Below are 7,383 nucleotides of genomic sequence, written 5' to 3'. Positions count from 1 at the left end.
CAAAATAAGTCAAATTACTTTACTTTTCATACTCAATCCAAGCTGTTGAATTAAGTTATAGGTGAGGGAGGGGAGGTCTTCTGTGAGCTGGAGGAATATGTGGGTTGAGAAAGTGACAAGCAGGTTGAGGGTCCAGCTGTGACTGGTAATGTAAAAGTGTAGAGATACTGATTGACATGGTTGTGTGATTTTCTCCAGTGCGGGGTATGAATAAAACACACATAGTTGAATTTGGGGGTTGTAGTACAGATGATCAGAATGACAAGACAGTGGAGGAAGTAAGATTGACTAAAGCAAAGGACCATAAGATTTAGATTGAAGACGAAAGTGAATAAAACATGACAAAAAAACATGTCTGACAACATTCTATGTCCTAGTATGCTGTGCCCATCTACTTTTTTCCCCTTTATTTGGTGGATATGAGAACCTGGCACAGTGTTAAGATCCAAAAGAACAGACTGCATATCAGCCGAAGGTGAAATAATCTGCTCTATTTCTCTTGGACTTTTCACCAAAGACATGACTCTGTTGATATGAAACCTGACGAGACTGAATGTGGTCACTTGGTAGGGGCCAAGAGCTAGATTTTTTTTTTTTTTTAGTATAATAAGCATTAATCATTAAGAGTGTAAGCTCAGAGGTAGACCAACTGGAGTTCTAATTTGGACTTGCCACATAGTAACTATAGCAACTGAACAAAGTATTTAGCTTCTCTTCAGTTTCTTTGTAAAGTGAGGACAATAAGTATATCTATCTCATAGAGCTGTTGTGAGGACTAAATGACGTCATGGGCTATTGTTGGTAGTATTATTGTAATAATACAATAGCAGAGAGGATGGATGCTTGACCAGGACTAATTTCTACCCTAACCTGGCATCTAGCTCAGAAGATTAAAAGCATCGGTAATTTAGATTATCCAAATCTAACTGAGCCAAAGCCTCCTGATATCTTCCTATGGACTCTTACTCCAATAGGGCTCATATCCCATTCTATCTCATAAGGAGACTTACATGTTCCTATGTATCTTTCCTCTTGGATGATCTCATCTGAACCTGTGGCTTTAAATACCATCCATATGCAGATAACTCCCTAATTTAAATCTCATTCTGACTTCTCCTATGAACTTCATACTCATGTATATCCAACGGTCTCTAAACTTTAACTGAAATGTAAGTTTAAAATATTAATATACTTAAATATAAATTCATTTTTATATTTAAGATAAAACTCTTGCATAGGCAACAAAAGAAAAAATAGATAAATTGGATTATACCAAAATTTAAAACTCTTGTGCATAAAAGGACATGATCAACAGAGTGAAAAGGCAACCGTGGAATGGGAGAAAATATTTGGAAGTCATATGTCTGATAAGGAGTTAATATCCAGAATATAGAAAGAACTCCTACAAGTCAACAACAAAAATAGACAGCATAGTATAAAAATGGGCAGCGGACATAAGAGATATTTCTCCAAAGAAAAGACACAAATGGCCAATAAGCACATTACATGATGCCCAACATCACTAATCATCAAGTAAATACAAATCAAAACCACAATGAGATATCATCTCATACCCATTAGAATGGCTACTATTTTACAAAAAATAGAAAATAACAAGTGTTGGTGAGAATGTGTAAAAATTGGAACTTTTGCGTACCATTGATGGGAAAGTACAATGCTGCAGTCCTACAGAAGACAGAACACACCATGGCAATTCCTCAGAAAAATTAAAAATAGCATTGCCATATGATCCATGCATGCAATGATTGCCATATGATCCCACTTCTCAGTAGATACTTAACAGAGTTAAAAGCAGGGACACATGGGCAGCCCGGGTGGCTCAGTGTTTTAGCACTGCCTTTGGCCTAGGGCAGAATCCTGGAGACCCGGGATCGAGTCCCACATCGGGGTCCCTGCATGGAGCCTGCTTCTCCCTCTGCCTGTGTCTCTGCCTCTCTCTGTCTCTAATAAATAAATAAAATCTTTTTTTTTAAAAAAAAGCAGGGACACAAGAGTTCATTTATGTACTCATGTTCATATAGCAACATCAAGGTAGCAGAAAGATGAAAGCAACCCACATGTCTATTGAAGATGAATGAAAGTATAAACTGTGGTATATACATACAGCGGAATATTATTCAACCTTAAAATGAAAGAAAATTGTGACACATGCTACAGCACACGTAAACCTTGAAGACACTATGCTTAATGAAGTAAGTCAGTCACAAAAGTACAAATACTGTATGATTCCAGTTATATGAGGTACCTAGAGTGGTCCAATTCATAAAAACAGAAGGTAGAAGGATGGTGCTAGGGGCTGTGGGGAGGGAGGAAGTTTCTTACTGCACCTACAATAAAATTCAAACTGTTTACAGGGTGTTAGATGATCTGGTGTCCATACACACTGGCCTCCTGCCAACATCTCTGATCTTATGTCCCATCGTTATTCACTTTGATCACTATGTTCCAGTCATGCTGGTCTTCCCCAAGCATATGCTCTTTCCTTGCAGACTGTGTATTTGCTGCTCCTCTGCTTGGTACACTCTCTTCCCACATCTTCACATGACAGGTTCCTTCTGATCTCTTCCATCTCAGCTTAGCTATCGCCTTCTCAGAAAAGAACTCATTTACCATCCAATCGAAGGTAGCCACCCACTGATTGTCAGGCTTTATACTGTCATCTTCTTTTCTCTCTTCCTGGCACTTACCTTTATTACAAATTCATTTTTGTTGTCACATGTTTATCATCAGCTTCACCATCCCCCAACTAAAGTTTGAGCTCCGTGAGAACAGATAACTTGTTTGTCTCTTAAATCTCAGAACCCAGAACACTATTGGGCACATAACATCCTATTCAAATATTTACTGACTGAAGGAAGAACTAAATAACTTTAATGACCCAATTTTCCTTCCGTGTCACATATGTATTATTAAAGCATTTTGAGAAGGGGTGCCTGGGTGGCTCAGTCACTTAAGCTTCCTCTTGTTTTTGGCTCAGGTCATGATCTCAGGGTCGTGAGATCAAGCCCCATGTCTAGCTTTGTGCTGAGCATGGAGGCTGCTTAAAATTTTCCCTTTCCCTCTGCCCCTCCCCCACTGCTTGTGTGCAAATGATCTTTCTCCCTCAAAAAAAGCCCTAAAAACAAAAAAACAAAAAGCCTTTTGGGTAAACTGGTATTTCTAACATTATACATCACCAGTGTCTTTTTATCTAGTCTAGAACGTGGTAACTCATCTTAAAATGTAAGCAGCAAGTCTGACATTTCATTTTATGAGGCATACCCTGAAAGGAACAAGTTTACATTGTTGCTCTGACCCAAAGCATAGCAAAGTGTAATTATTTATATGGAGTTTTTTAATTGTCCCATATTTTTTGAAACCAAATTGTAGGCTTTCATATTGAAATTACACTCATTCAGAGTAAAAGTCTGGACATTGAAGTCTTTAAAAAATTGTTCAAAGTATTTCATTACATACTTCTAGTGTATAATTTTTTTTTTAATTTTTATTTACTTATGATAGTCACCAGAGAGAGAGAGAGAGAGGCAGAGACAGAGGGAGAAGCAGGCTCCATGCACCGGGAGGCTGACGTGGGATTCGATCCCGGGTCTCCAGGATCGCGCTCTGGGCCAAAGGCAGGCGCTAAACCGCTGCGCCACCCAGGGATCCCTAAAGATTTTTTTTTTAAGATTTTGTTTATTCATGAGAAAGTGAGAGAGAGAGAGAGAGAGAGGCAGAGACACAGGCAGAGGGAGAAGCAGGCTCCATGCAGGGAGCCTGACTTGGGACTCTATCCCAGGTCTCCAGGATCATGCCCTGGGCTGAAGGCGGCGCTAAACCACTGAGCCACCCGGGCTGCCCTAAAGAATGGTTTTAAGGCTCATTATCTTCATGGTTAGTTATCTATCTGTCTAGGCCAAAACAGACTGGGCTTAAAAGGCAGGACCATATGATAGCACAAATGTGATTTTGCTGGCCCTTCTACATGTGCTGCAACCCCAATTTCCTTCAAAGTCCAATCTTTATCCACATTTGGGCTCATGAAGATAGGCCATCCTGACATTATTTTTGAGGCATGTCTACAGTGGACAGCAGAAAATGGCACAAAAGTGAGCATTCCCACTGGCAATTGAAGTCCTGCTATGCCAAGTTCAACTGAAGCTGCTCTGCTGGCCCAAAATGCAGATATGCATGGGTGATGACATGTCACTTGGGATGATGTCTGATGAGACAAATAGACTCCTGTTCTTCGACTCTTGAGTCATGCTCTGATATTCTGAGGCCAAGGCAAATAAAGTCCCACAGAGATCTTGGCAAAAGTAGCGATTTCAGATCTTCCCCATGGTGCCCTTTCCATAAAATCTGTACACGATCTGTGGAATCAACAGCAGAACCTGGGCAGACCCTCTGAATCATCCTTTACTCTAATGCTGAAGCCTGGACCTCCTCTCTCTTTACCCAAAGGAGGAGTCCTTTCTTTGGAGGCTTCCCTTCTTTGAGCAAGTGAATGCTGACCGGTTCAGCCCACATAAATATAAAAATGTCCAATTCTGTGAAGAACACATAGTTTCTCAGGTGCTTCTTTAGAGTTAATAATCAAAATAAAAGCAATAACTATTGCTAGTATTTATTTCACACTTAACATCTGCTAGGCACTGACCTAACTACTACCACCTGGGAAATTGAGGTTTGGAAAGTTTAAAAACTTGCCCAATCTTACAAGCGAGGACTTGAAGGGGTCAGCAGTTGAATGTTGACAGCTATACCCAGAGGCTATGGTCTTAACCAATACACTGTATTGTCTTTTATCCCAGAAGTAATTATAAAGTTTATAAAATTCTACCCTGTTGAATAGAAGGTAAAACAAATCAAAGAGCTATAGATGTTTATTCTTCCTTATTTTAGTCCAACATATTAATAATTTGTGTTTCATTTATTGCTGCATAACACATCACCCCAAAATGTAGCAGCTTAAAACAATAAGCATTTATTACTTCTCTAAATTTTCTGAGGGTCAGGAATCTGGGAGCCACTTAGCTGGGTGGTTCTGGTTCAGTTTCTCATGAGGTTGCAGTCAAGCTGTTGATTAGGGATGCAGTCATCTGAAGACTCAACTTGTGCCTGGCTGGCTCAGTAGAACACGTGGCCCTTGATTTCAGGGTTGTAAGTTTGAGATCCACAGTGGGTATAGAGATTACTTAAAAATAGTCTTTTTAAAAAATATATTTTATCTTTTTTTTAAAGATTTTATTTATTTGGGATCCCTGGGTGGCGCAGTGGTTTAGCACCTGCCTTTGGCTCAGGGCGCGATCCTGGAGACCCAGGATCAAATCCCACGTCGGGCTCCCAGTGCATGGAGCCTGCTTCTCCCTCTGCCTGTGTCTCTGCCTCTCTCTCTCTCTCTCTCTCTCTCTCTCTCTGTGACTATTGTAAATAAATAAAAAAATTTTTTAAAAAGATTTTATTTATTTGACACACACACAGAGAGAGAGAGAGAGAGCACACAAACTCGAGGAACAGCAGAGGGAGAGGCAGGAGCCTCTCCTCTGAGCAGAGAGCCCAATGCAGGGCTCGATCCCAGGGCCCTGGGATCATGACCTGAACTGAAGGCAGACACTTAACTGCGTAACCAACTAAGCCACCCAGGCACCCCTTTAAAAATAAAATCTTAAAAAGAGAGAGAGACACTCAACAGATGCTGAAGTTGTTTCTAACAAGCTCACTCACATGTGGGACGGAGGGCTATGTTCCCCATTGGCTTGACAGTAGTCTTCATTTCTTATCACCCGCACCACCTGGGCCTCTTACTAATTATAGCTTGATGGTCCAAAAGAAAGAGAAGGAGGGGAGGGGAGAATGAGGACACAGATGAAATACTCAAGATGGAGATCTAGTAAAATGTGATCACTGAAACATCACTTCTGCTCTTTGCTATCGGTCACAAAGACCAACTCTGTTACAAAGTGGGTGAGGCTTACGTGGGATATGAATACCAGGAGACAAGGATCACTGAGTGACAAGGATCATCTTGGAGACCAGCTACCATGTCTGGTAGCATTTTAACCCATTTAAACTAGGGTTCCAACCCTGAATCTGCTGCCATGTCAATCAGTTTTACTTCTATTATTTCTAAAATAGGAACATCTTAAACTCAGAATTTTGAATATTGGAGAGCCTCAAATAACTGATTTTCTCAGAGTCTAAGTTCAATTTCTCTTTTAAAAGATGCAATTTCAACAATAACATTCAGATAGTATTCACTGCCCCACCTAGAACTGGAAGATGCTGCCACAGGTTGCTCTTTGCTTTGTGCACATGTACAGGACAAGCTGTTTTTGACAAAAGGTTTGTTTTTTTAAGATCTGCAACCTCTCCCATAACCTACTGAATTGTTTTCAAACCATTTCAGGAGTGTTTTCTGAAGTCCAACTGATGTTTCTTAAACTAAGACCTTTTCACATTATTTGGTCTGGACACAGATCAGCATTCTTCTCATAGAAGCTTTCCTTTATTTTGAAATATTGAAACAATTTTGAGAATTGATTCAAGAAACAAGTTTATTTTCAAGAAGCTTGGTTTTCCTTTTTGGTTAGTTCCAGAAAAGGACTGTTACTTGAGATAAGATGTTAGAAAGAATTAAGTGTATTTCTGAAGGCATAGCCAGCCATCTTCTGAGGAATATTGAACAGTATATATAAACAAAATGACTAACACTTGTGTTAACATTTTTACCTTAATTTTTAAAAATTCTATTATGTTTTTAATTCTATTATGTTTTAAGGAAATGTTTATATTTCCCTGCATAAAACATGCTGGCTTGCCCTTCTTTATTTTTATTTTCAATTTAGAATATAATCACTATTAAATAGTGCTTTTCCAATAGATCACATTTAAAAATGTATATTTAATTCTCCATCACTAAGCCGCTGTTATTACAAAAAGGAATATACTGCTAAATGTTAAACTTAGCAGCCCTAGTCCTTAAAGGCTTTAAAACAGTGCTGTCCAATAATATAGGCACTAAGGCTACAGAGCACTTAAAGTGTGGTTAAACCAAATTGAAATGTGCTATAAAATATAAGCTGGATTCTTAAGATTAGTGAAAATGAAAAGGATGTAAGATCAATAATTTTTATAGAATGTAAAATATCTCAATAATTTCTATATTGATTACATAATGAAATTATAGTGTTGGACATATTAAATATATTAGTAAAATAATTTCACCCACCCCTTTTTTTAATCCTTCTTAACAGGACTGCCAGATAAAAATACAGGACATCTAGTTACATCTGAATTTCCTATGTCCCTGCCTATGTTTTAATACTATAAAATTACTCTTTAACTGAAATTCAAATGTTAACTGGACGTCTTATATTTTTT

Source organism: Vulpes lagopus, chromosome 7, assembly GCF_018345385.1.
Source record: "Vulpes lagopus strain Blue_001 chromosome 7, ASM1834538v1, whole genome shotgun sequence".
Taxonomy (NCBI): domain Eukaryota; kingdom Metazoa; phylum Chordata; class Mammalia; order Carnivora; family Canidae; genus Vulpes; species Vulpes lagopus.
The sequence above is the reverse complement of the archived record's forward strand: the minus strand, read 5'-3'. Positions refer to the sequence as shown.